We start from the raw sequence: 13089 nt of genomic DNA on the forward strand, positions 1-13089 counted from the left end.
ACAATAAAAAGATAGGAAGGACAAAAGTCAGAAACTGTAAACCTTCCCTTATCAATTTGGAAAGACTAAGTCTCAATGTCCCACTGTCTGGCTCATATGATAGTGATGCCACATCTTTGAAATTCACAGTTGGTTTCCTAAAGGAAAATAGTGAAGAGTCAGAGAAGTACCAACAACCTTGGAATCAGAACATAGATGTTGATGTTTTGGGCTTAGTCACAGATTTCTTCTCCCAATGTGACTTAGTAATGAGCAGAGAAGAAGTTCCAGAACATAAGAGCCTGTGTATGAACACTTCTGGCATGGTCAACAATTCTTCTTGCATCAGTATTATTTGTAGTAAAGTGGAACATTAGTGGTTGAGTCTGCCTCTCTTGCAGCAAATGCAGCAAACATTAGTTCACCAGGCAAAATAGTATTCTTCAGGGCCAATTCCTTATAGGAGGGACCCCACTGGGCCAGTGGAGGAAGAAGGGTTCCTGGGCCTAGAGTGCAGGCCTCAATCTCTGGCATAATCAGTACCTGTTTATAAAGAGTACTATCCCCAGAAGGAACCAGAAAAGTACAATTTCTAATATACTATTTCCATTTAGCAACAGAAGCCTCTTCTGACCTACCCATCTTTCAAGAGGCACCTCTTGTATTACCCAACACATAATAGACAACTCTAGATAGTGATTTTTTTAAAAAGGCAAGCAATTGCACTTCAAAAGCAGTCTAGTGAGAGAGACTCGATTATATCCTACTTTACTTATTCTAGAGCTATAACCTGCTCTTGGCATCACTTGAAAGACTCTGGCTTGTCAAATAATTTAGTAAATAAGGAAATAGGTGGGGAATAAACAAGTGGGGAATAAGGCTTTCTAAAATCTAAAAAAACCATTGTCTCCATGATTCCTTCTTAGATTGTGAGAAAGTAAGTTATTAGTAGCTTATTCCAAACTATGTCTAGAATCCTCTGGATTTTCCCTGTCCACTGCATTCCCTAAAATTTGAGGGAGTAGACTAGGCTCTTGAATTTCTTAGCTTTCATTTTTCCCCCACTCTACTTGTCCTTCACATGGGCCACCCTCTGATATAGAACCTTTACCACTCTGGTCTTATCTGGTCCAGCCAACATTATATCATCAATATAGTGCTATACACTGATATTCACAGGAAGAGAGGCCTCCTTCAGGTCCCTGCAGTCTTAATGTGACAGTAAGAAGAAAAGTTCTAGTAGCTCTGGGGAAGTATGGCAAAGGTATATTGGATTCTTTCCCAGGTACAAAGCAAACTGATCCTAACTAGTCTCATTCACAGGAACGAGGTTGGGGGACAAGCATTGACAAAGTTGATTCCCTCATGTCATTCATCCTGGGTCTGGCCTATCTGGTGTGTAAGCTGATGAGATCAGGGATAGCTGCAAAGAGAAGACTGATGACTTGCTTAGCTCTCTGTAATTCACTTTAAATTGCTAGCATTCTTCACAGGTAGCACAGGGTTGTTGTAAGGGGATCTGTAGGAAGGGTATAAGGAAGTACTCAAACATGCTTTATTGTCATCCCTGGAGAAAACATATCTTTTACCTCCTGTGGCCCCAATATTGTATGATGTTAACTACATGGGATAGTTCCGGTAATTCTAAGGTTTTCCGTTTGACTCTACTTACCGTATTGTAACTAAAGTTTACTGAAAGAATCCACACAGATATTGAGCCCATGGTACATCTTCCTTTGATGAATGGTCTTCTATAGCTTAGACTTAATGATCGAAATGGGGCAGGGGCTTTGGAAGGTATTCCATGTTTGAGTGAGGCTAAAGTGTCCTTCATACCCTGGTGTTTAATTCCCTAATACACTTTTACTAGCAGCTTCATGACTTGCCATCAGTTTTTTTCTTATCAACCTCATGCCTCAGGAGCCACAGTAAAAGCTTTTTTAATTTGTTTTTGGAGATGTAATCATCCACTTATGTGTACCTAGAAGTTCTACTCATCATCACTATGACTTCCCTGATGAAAACACCCCTTGATCACCTCTTCCCTTTACCTGTTGGTTTCACTTACTAGAATGTAACATGAAGGTAGAGAATGTCTTACATTTTGTATTTGTATCACTAGGCTTAACATAGTACCTGGCACATAGTTTAGACTTAATAAATGCTTAAATTATGCTTTTTATGAATTTATTCATTCACTCAATGGGAGGGGAACACTAACAGCTAGGGTATTGGGAAAGACTTCATGAATAATGTGGCACCTGAATGGATCCCTGAAGGAAACTAGAAATTTTAAGGGAAAAAAAAAAAGAGATGGGGGAATGATGAATTCCAGGCATGGAGGAAAATAGGTCAAAGGTACCTAAGATGGAGAGTGAGTAACAGGACTGAAGAATTGTAGACAATGAAGATTGCTTTTCAGATTTGATCTTTACCTAAGTAATCTGCCCATATCAGCATCTGATACACAACTGAAGTCTCTCAAAGCTTCTTCATTCAGCACAGAATGAGTATGAGTAAATATCATAGAACTGAAAACTTTTAATTTTTTCCATTGCTTCTTTACAAGCCTAAAACCTCTTTGAGGGAAATTTGAACAATTAGATTAATACACTGAGGTCTTTTAAACCAGGTACCTAAAAGAACAAAAGTATGCCCAGAGGTGTCTATCAAAGACATGCAATAACTGCTTTTCAAAGATATTTCATAAAGAGTTTTATAACGAGCATGTAAAGTGCAGGGGCGATGTGCAGTGTGCCAAAGTACACATTCACACAATAGACATTAATGGTTCCTGAGGAACCATAAAGATCTATTGAGTGATAAATTCACCTTTTAAGTGTCTCACAAGCTGCCTGCCTAACTATGGAATATCTATGTTAAGTCAGAGAATGGCTTTGATTGGGCTAATCATGGGTAGGGTAAAGAATACCTGGAAGCTTTGTGAGCTAGTGAAAAGAACAGGCTTACCAGGATTCCTAAAATCTGTACATGTGTAATGTGCTATAGTAATATTTGTTTTTAGTGGATTTATATGTTCATATATGTTTACATGTTCAATATAGGCTCCTATTTTTCTTTAAGAATTATTGTTTCCTTTTGGTTTTACCCCACTGACTGACATTTACCAATGAGACCACCACTCCTCACCTTCCTTGAATCTTTCCTTTTAACAGCCAAGATACTTGTGAAAAGCTAAGGAATATAGCAAACATGACTAATTCTGTATATGCACCTCACATCCAGAGTTCTTAACCTCTCTACAGAGAGGGAGATGTCTTTACTTATTAGTAAGTCTCCTTGACTGAAGTTGTTTATTATAATACATCAGAATGTAAATATTTTTGAGTATTTTTCTTGTTTATACTGCTAGAGTCATATACAGAGTTTTCATGGTCTTGCTTATTTCATGATGCATCACTTCAAACAATTCTTCACAGTTTTCTCTGAATTTCTCATATTCATCATAATCTTCATGGGATGAGGTAGTCTGGGAATAATCCTTGAACTATAATTTCTTTAATGCAGTAAACTGTTCCCCTTCACTGATTTAGCTCATTAAGCACCATATAACAAGAATGCGTCAGAATTAGAAGGTAAACTTAGGTCTTCCTGATTCACCTTGGTTCTCTAATTTCTCCCTCTGAATAATTTCTTATTGGATGATAATATTTCATTATAATTCACTTTGCATAATGTGAACTTTTCTTTAAATATTAATTTTATATTACTTTCATCTCCTTATACCAGGTCCTTACATTTCCTTATACCTTACAATAACTTTGTATTACCTATGAAGAAGACTGGCAACTTAAAGTGAACTACAGAGAACTAAGCAAAGTTTGCAGTGCTATCTTTGCACCTATCCCTGACCCTATCAAGGCTGTGGACCAGGAAGGTCAGTCCCAATATACCTTCTTCTTTCCATACCCAGCACATAAACCTTTGTAAGAAAGATTCTTTTTAAGTTCAACAAAACTAACCAGTTTACAACCTTAGTTTGGCATCCCCACTCTGACTAATCTTTAATTTCTCTCTCTCCTACTCTGTTGCCTACCAACATGCTCATGTCTCCTCGTCTCCTTCCGCACCCCCCAAAAATGACCTTTTACTACCCATCATCCTTTCTTTCTCTCCCCTTTCTTGCCTGCATTCATTGAGTAAGTCATCTTCAATCAGTGCTTCCACTTCCTTCCCCTTCACTCTCTTCTTAATCCCCTACTCATCATTCAACTGAAACAATTCTCCAATATACCAAGCCTTTTTTAATTGCCAAATCTAATGGTCTTTTAAAAATCCCTGTCCTTCTTGACCTCACTGCAGATTTGACAGTGTCAATTATCCTCATCTCAATACTTAACTTTTCTAGTTTGTTTTTGACATTGATTTCCTTCCTGTTTTAACACTCCTCAGTAGCCTAGATATTCTTCTAGTCTTGGCCTATTAACCATAAGTGTCTTCCTATGCTTTAATCTGGACACCCTTCTCTTCTTTCTGTACATCATTTTGCTTGATGATCTCATTGACTCCTGGGGAGAAAATGTTAAATGATCATCAACTATGCAGGTGAAATGATTTTTAGATCTTTATTCAGGACTAACCTATCTAGTTACATCCAGTCTTCCATCTCTAACTTCCTACTGGAAATTTCAGATTGGATTTCCCATAGTTATGTTAAATTCAACAAATTAACAACTAAATTTATTATCTCCTCCATCATACTCAAACTCTCTGCTCTTCCTAACTTCACTGTTATTCTCAATTGCACTACTATTTACCCAGTTACCTATGATCACAATGGAGGTGCAGTCTTTGATTCTTCATACTTTCTTAGCTCCTATATCAAGCCAAATGCCAAGTCCTATTGATTCTCCCTCCATAGCACCTCTTTATAGCTTTGCTTTTCTTCTCTGACACTGTAATCATCTCGTAGAAGCATTTATCAGCTCACCTCTAGACTCCCATAATAGTGTCTGATTTGTCTCCTGGCCTTAAGTCTCTTCCCACTTTATTCCACTCTCAGTTCAGTTTCAAATGTTCTCTTTTAAATTTTGTCTCTTTATTTTTCTATTACATGTAAAAAAAAACTTTTCAACACTCGATTTTTATCATTTAGGGGTTGCAAATCCTCTCCTCTTCCCGCAATTCTCCTCAATAAGGCAAGCACTTTGATAGAGATTATTTATGTGCAGTCATTGAAAACATTACCACACAAACCATAATGACAAAAAAAATTTTTTAAAAAAGGAAAGTGAGAAAATTATACTTCTATTTGCACTCAGAGTTCATTAATCTCACCTCCCATCCCTCCCCACCCCATAGAGGTGGATAGTATTTTTCATCATAGGTCCCCTAGAATTATTTAAGATCATTGTATAGCAGAGGATAGCTAAGTCTTTCACAGATGATCATCATACACTATTCCTGTTACCATGTACGTTATTCTCCTGGTTCTGCTCATTTCGCTTTGCATCAATTCATGTAAGTCTTTTCAGGCATTTGTGAAAGCATTTTACTCGTCACTTTTTGCAGCACAGCAGTATTCTATCATACTCATACATCACAATTTGTTTAGCCAGTCCCCAATTGATGGGCATCCTCTTAATTTCCAATTCTGCCACCACCAAAAGAGTTGATATATATATATATATATATATATATATATATATATATATATATATATATATATATATATATATATATATATATTGCATATTTATGTCCTTTTCCTTTTGTTTGATCTCTTTGGGATGCAGACCTTGTAGTGGTATTGCTGGGTCATAGGGCATGCTCATATTTATAGCCTTTTAGGCATAGTTTAAATTTCTCTTCAGAATGGCTAGATTACTTCACAACTCTACCAACAGTGCATTAGTGTCCCAATTGCCACATATCCCTTCTAACAAATGACAGTTCTCTTTTCTGTCATATTAGGCAATGTGATAGGGTGAGATGGTACCTCATAATTACTTTAACTTGCATTTCGCTACTAAATGGTGATTTAGAATATTTTTATATAACTATAGATAGCTTTGAGTTCTTTTGGAAACTGTCTCTCCATATCTTTTGACCATTTATCAATTGGAGGATAACTTGTATTATCATAAATTTGAGTCAGTTCTCTGTAAATTTGAGAAATAAGGACATTATCAGAGAAACAACTCAAATCTCCTTCTCCCTCACCCTGTTCTCTGCTTTCCTTGTAATCTTGGAAGCACTAGTTTTGTTCATACAAAACCTTTTTAATTCAACGTACTCAAAATGATTCATTTTACAACCTATAACACTTTATATCTCTAGTTTGGTGATAAATTATTCCCTTATGCATAGACCTGGCAGGTAAAGTATTTCATGGTCACTTAATCTGCTGATGATGTCACACATTATTTCTAAATCATGTGTTCATTTTGACCTTATTTTGATATAGAATGTGAGATGTTGGTCTCTAATAGTTTTTGTCAAAGTGCTTTCCAGTTTTCCCAGTGATTTTTGTGAAATAGTAAATTCTTTTTCCAAAAACTTGGATATTTACATTTATCAAACACTAGTTTACTATGGTCATTTACTACTTTATATTGTGTACCCAATCTATTTCACTAATCCACCACTCTGCTTCTTAGCCATTATCATACCGCATTGGATTACTGTTTTGTAATATAGTTTGAGATCTTGTGCTGCTAGGCCTTATTCCTTCACATTTCTTTTTCGCTAATTCCCTTGACATTCTTGACTTTTAATTTTTCTAGATGAATTTTGTGATTTTTTTCCTAGCTCTGTAAAATAATTTTTGGTAGTTTGATTAGTATGACACTGAATAATTATATTAATTTAGATAGAATTTTTATTATTAATATGTTGGTTCAGTCTACCTGTGAGCAATTGCTTCCATTTGCTTAGATCTGATTTTAATTATGTGAAAAATCATTTCATGACTGTGTCTATATAGTTGCTGGGCTTGTCTTGTCAGATAAAATTACCAAGTATTTCATAGTGTCTAAAGTTATTTTAAATGGAATTTCTCTTTGTATCACTTTCTGTTGGGGTATGTAGTAGAGTGGATAGAGTTCCAGGCATGAAGTCAAGAAGATTCATTTTCCTGAATTCAATTCTGGACTCAGACATTCCTTAGGTGTGTAATGCTGGACAAATCATTTAATCCTGTTTGCCTCATTTCCTTATCTGTAAAATGACCTGAAATAAAAACAAATGACAAATCATTCCAGTATTTCTCTCAGGAAAACCCAAAACGTGGTCACAAAGAGTCAGACACAACTATAACAATTTAATAATAAAAACAATCTCTTCCTGCTGGACTTTGCTGGTAATATGTACAAATGCTGATGATGTATGTAGTTTTATTTTATATCCTGCAACTTTGCTGAAATTATTATTTCAACTAATATTTTCACTGATTCTTTAAGATACTTCAAGTATACCATCATATCACATACAAGGAATGATAGGTTGTTTTTTCCCTCATTACCCATTCTAACACCTTCAATTGCTTTTCTTTCTCTTATTACTATAATAAATTTCTAATACAATATTGAATAACAGTGGTGATAATGGACAAATCCTTGATTCACCCTTATCTTATCAGCATTACAAAATATGCTTACTGATGGTTTTAGGTAGACAATATTCATTATTTAGGGAAGCTCCATTTATTTCTATGCTTTCTAGAGTTTTTAATAGGTATGAAAATCTTACTTTACCAAAGCTTTTTTTTTTTCTGGTGCAACAGACACAAGTCTAGAACCCAGGTGGGACTATGATGTGGCCAGAGTCAGGGAAGCTGCCCAACAAGTAGAAGTATGACCAGCAGCTGAGATTATGGGGTGATCATGTACAAGAAGCTTTGGAATCTGCTCATGTTTGCCTAATAAATACAACAGTAACTGGGACAGAAATTCCGGGAAAATCTGGTATTAATCAGGTTTTGGCTTATTTATAATTATCGATGGAAATCAGTTCAGTGGAGAAGAAACTGAATTTTTTTTCTTCAAAGAAGCAATATTGGAAAGAACTAAGTTTAAACTGCCAGGGAATTCTTACAAGAATTAAATAGTAATATCTCTGGGAGTTTTGTGGAAGAGAGTTCTGAAATCTCCTAGACATGATCCTTCATTTTTCTGTAGGTTTCATATGGTGGTAGTGACTCATTTGCCAGAAAGTACACTGCTACAGTTAGCAGAAATATTTTGGAATTCTTGACTCCATCATGATGTCTATAGAACATATGAGCTGGCTGGTTATATAGGAATCATTATAAAAGAACATCCTGTAATAGAATCTCATCCAGACATGCACTAGAAGATCTTCAGATGGATATACTATTTCCTGAGCTAAGTGAGCCTATACAATTCTTTGATTTAGACCACATGAAGAAGAAGGACCTTAGCCACACTCCATGGATTGTAATTGTAGGGAAATATTTGGCCAGCTGGGAGTGGCCAGCTTGGTCCACAGTGGGGCAGATAGGAGGTTAAGGGAGTCAGGGAGAGGAGTGGAGGAAGAAAGGAGAGGGGAGTGGAAAAGAGAGAAAGGGAGAGAAGAGGAAAGGTGTCCTCTCCTCTCCCCTTACCTGAAGATATTCAACCTTAAGGAAGGTAAATTTTAATGGCTGAAATCCACCTAGTTATCTTGGAATGTATCGACTAGATTTCTTTCTTAAACCCAATTCACTCAGGCTTTCTTTGATTGGACAACAATAGTTCCCTGCCCAAGCACCATTTAATGGCTATATTTTAGGCCCCCTTGACTCAGAGTGAATGCAAATGGTAATGTTTTTTTTTTTCTCTTTTAGCCAGCAACCCTGAGGGTCTTCCCCTTCCAGTTTGATTTCTACTACTATTATTATTATTATTATTTTTATTATTATCATTATTATTATTATTATTAGGGCCATCCCTTGACTCGCTACTTAAATAGGCCCATTCACTGAATGAGCACTGCCTCACTCAAAGTGAGACCAGGAAAAAGCTTATAGCTTATAAAGACCAAGGTCTCCCACTGCATTTTGGGTCATCTCCTGTCCTCCTGATCTATATCTGGTCACTGGACCCAGATGGCTCTGAAGGAGACGATGAGGCTGGTAATTTTGCACAGCCTCCCTCCCCGCCATTGAAATCCAATTCAATTACAGGTTGTATCCTCATCTTCCTGATGTCATTCTCATCTTTGAGAATAAAGGGCAAGCCACATAAAGTATTTGGCACAATGGAGCAGTGATAAAAACGTACAAATAACCTAAAAACATATAAAGAAAAAGAAGCCTTAAGAGATTTGATTAGAGGGGCAAAGCCAAGATGGTAGAATAGAAAGACACACATACACTAGCTCTTCCCCCACAGCCCATAAAATACCTGTAAAAAAATGACTCAGCAAATTCTAGAGCAGCAGAAGCCACAGAACGACAAAGTGAAAGAGATTTCCAGACCCGGGTGACCTAGAAGGCCAACAGGAAAGGTCAGTCTCACCAGATGCAGGGTGGAGTGCAGCCAGGCCTTGGCCTCATGGCACCTGGGAGAGTGGGACAGAAGCAGACCTCAGGGGCAGGGTCCCTAGCAGCAGCAGTGGAGGTTCCTGGATCCCTCAACCCACAAGCCCCAAATAGAGCTTCAGAGGTCAGTGAGAGGGCTCTTTCAAAGGGCTGGAGGGGACCAGGATCCCATGCTGGTCTCGGCCTGAGGGGGTGGTGGTGTCAGGGGCAGCAACAGCATTTATTTGTGGAGCTCTCAGAATAAAGCCCCTGTGGTAATTGAGCAGCTGATCTGAATCTCAACCAGGAACCTGGCCAGGGAGTAACTCCTTTTCCTTGATTGTGGCACCTTGGAGGAACAGAGATCTTACAGGTCCCCAAAGTATTCACTCCTCTTCACAAAGGACTCAAAAGTCAAGTAACTGGCTGGGAAAATGCCCAAAAAAGAGGAAAAAATTAGATTATAGAAGATTAGTTTCTTAGTTAACAGGTACTTCCTTCCATCCTATCAGATGAGGAAGAACAATACTTAGCATCAGAGGCCTCCAAAATAAATATGCAATGGTCTCAGGCCCTGGAAGTATTCAAAAAAGATTTTGAAAATCAAGTAAGAGAGATGGAGGAAAAATTGGGAAGAGGAATGAGAGCGATGCAAGAAAATCATGAAAAGTGAGTCAAACGCTTTCTAAAGGAGATCCAAAAAAATGCAGAAGAAAATAACACCTTGAAAAAGAGGCTAACTCAATTGGCAAAAGACGTCCAAAAAGCCAATGAGGAGAAGAATGCTTTAAGAAGGAGAATTAGACAAATGGAAAAGAAGATTCAATAGCTCACTGAAGAAAACAGTTCTTTAAAAATGAGAATGGAACAGATGAAAGCTAATGACTTTATGAGAAGCCAAGAAATTATAAAACAAAACCAAAAGAATGAAAAAATAGGAGACAATGTGAAATATCTCATTGGAAAAGCAACTGACCTGGAAAATAGAGCCAGGAGAGACAATTTAAAAATTATGGGACTACTTGGAAGCCATGATCAAAAAAAGAACCTAGACATCATCTTGCATGAAACTATAAAGCAAAACTGTCTTGATATTGTAGAACCAGAGGTCAAAATAAATATTGAAAGAATCCACTGATCACCTTCTGAAAGAGACCCAAACAGAGAAACTCCTAGGAATATTGTAGGCAAATTCCAGAGTTCCCAAGTAAAGGAGGAAATATTGCAAGCAGCCAAAAAGAAACAATTTGAATATGGTGAAAATACAATCAGGATAACACAATATCTGGCAGCTTCTACATTAAGGGACTGAATGGCTTGGAATATGATATACCAGAAGTGAAAGGAACTAGGATTAAAACCAAGAATCACCAACCCAGCAAAACTGAGTATAATACTTCAGGGGAAAAAATGGTCATTCAATGATATAGAGGACTTTCAAGAATTCCTGATGAAAAGACCAGAACTAAATAGAAAATTTGACTTCCAAATACAGTAATAAAGAGAAGCATGAAAAGGTAAACAGGAAAGAGAAATAATAGAGGACTTTCTAAAGTTGAACTGCTGACATTCCTACATGGAAAAATAATATTTGTAACCCTTGAGACTTTTCTCAGTATTTGGGGAGCTGGGGGAGAACACAAACGCGCGCGTGCGCACACACACACACACACACACACACACACACATATTCCAGAACATGATGAAGAAAATTTGAAGAAGCTATTAAAAATGTGAACACAGCCCTAAATACCACTCAGATACCATGCAGTATTGAAGACAAATTTAATGATGATCACTGAATTAAAATCATCAGAGTCTACACTTTTAGATTTTGGCTCAGGCTTTAAAAGAATTTAAGACAAGGAAGGGTCAAGGAAACTTATCTTTTCAAGGCACTATTCCTGATATGATTGCAGATTCTGGAAAATTTATAAAATTACAAAATATTTACCATGAAAAAATAAAAACAGATGCTGCTACCGTAGGTAACATGTTATAAAATTGTTCTAATCTATAGATCAGGCACCAGAATGACTAGAAGAATGACAATTATTCTGGAGCAATTCAACATTTCTTCAAGTGGTGAGGTCTTGATTCCTCACTGAAGAATATTGGACACTATTAATAAGGATGAAATTAATTCCAGCACAGATAATCTAAATAGTGGAAGACTATTATACTTAATGCTCCAAGATGCTAGTAGATTCGAAAAACAATGTGGAAGATATCCAAGAGTTTATAACTATCAATTTGAAGCTGATATAGGGAAATTGAACCACCTTACTTCAGGCATATGATTTCTTTGTAATGGTAAAAGATGATCATGTTCATGAATTCTTTTGGTATGGATCTGCTGAGCTCCATATGATCACTGCATTCGTGGGAGAAACTGCTGCTCAGGAGGATATCAAAATGTTTATCAATCAGTCAAATTTTTAATAATAGCTGTATTTACAGTGGCATATAACAAATCTCAGCAACTTTCCAGTTGTAAAAAACAACAACAAGAAACTATTATATGTTAACAGCATGTTAATGTGTGAAAATGTAATTGCCTTCAGGTTGTGCTATGTTCTGTATAATTCTGCTAATACAGGGCTGCTAAATTGTTTCCTTAACAAACATTAACAATGATTTTCAAAAAAAGCTTTTCCTGCATTTCTTGATGTACCCATATAATTTTTGTTATTGACATGATCAATTATGCTGCTAGTTTTCCTAATATTGAACCATTCCTGCATTCCTGGTATAAGTCACACCTGTTCTCCATGTATGATCTTTGTGAAATATTATTCTGCTCTCCTCACTAACACTTTACATAAAATTTTTTTCACCAATATTCTTTAAAGAAATGGGTCCATAATTTTCTTTCTGTTTTTGCTCTTCCTGGTTTGATTATTAGCACCATATCTGGGTTGTAGATAAAAAAAAATATATCTTTTGCTTATTTTTTCAAATGTTTTATATGGTATTGGAATTAATTTTTATTTAAATGTTTGGTGAAATTCACTTGTGAATCCATCTTGTCTTGGAGATTTTTTCTTAGGGAGCTCATTTATGGTTCATTCCATTACTTTCCCTTTTCCCCCGGGTAAAGTTACTGAAGTATTCCATTTCCTCTTCTTTCAATCTGGGCAATTTATATTTTCATACATGTACATGCATTCATTTAGGTTGTTATATTTATTTCCATATAATTGGGCAAAATAGCTCCTAATAATTGCTTTAATTTCATCTTTTTCGTTGTGAATTCACCTTTTTCATTTTTGATATGGGAAATTTTGGTTTTCTTTCTTTTATTAACCAAATTATACAATGAATTATCTATTTTATTGATTTTTTTCATAGACCAGCTTCTGGTTTTGTTTATTAAATCAATGTTTTTCTTACTTCCAATTTTATTAATCTCTAATTTATTTTTTCAGGATTACCACTTTGGTGTTTAATAAAAGATTTTAAATTTGCTCTTTCCTGGTTTTTTTTTTATTTTATTTTTTCATTTTTAACACAGTTTATAACAGAAAAAACAATTCAAATTTTTGGTCAGGTGATACTTCTTTTTAAAGCACTTACAATATGGACCACAAAAGAATCTTTTTTTTTAAACATTAACCAACTGAGACACA

General features: G+C 36.1%; 1 long non-coding RNA gene and 2 pseudogenes across 2 annotated transcripts in view; 2 read left to right on the forward strand and 1 right to left on the reverse strand.

Annotated features, from left to right (window-relative positions):
- The window catches only part of LOC140511717 (uncharacterized), a 203965-nt gene that overhangs the window by 108310 nt on the left and 82566 nt on the right, over window positions 1–13089 (reverse strand). The gene's annotated exons all lie outside the window — the stretch shown is intronic.
- LOC140510808 (NEDD8-activating enzyme E1 regulatory subunit-like) lies at window positions 7751–8468 on the forward strand (annotated as a pseudogene).
- LOC140510809 (NEDD8-activating enzyme E1 regulatory subunit-like) lies at window positions 11173–11957 on the forward strand (annotated as a pseudogene).

The sequence above is a fragment of the Notamacropus eugenii genome, chromosome 6, assembly GCF_028372415.1.
Source record: "Notamacropus eugenii isolate mMacEug1 chromosome 6, mMacEug1.pri_v2, whole genome shotgun sequence".
In the NCBI taxonomy this organism is placed as follows: Eukaryota; Metazoa; Chordata; class Mammalia; order Diprotodontia; family Macropodidae; genus Notamacropus; species Notamacropus eugenii.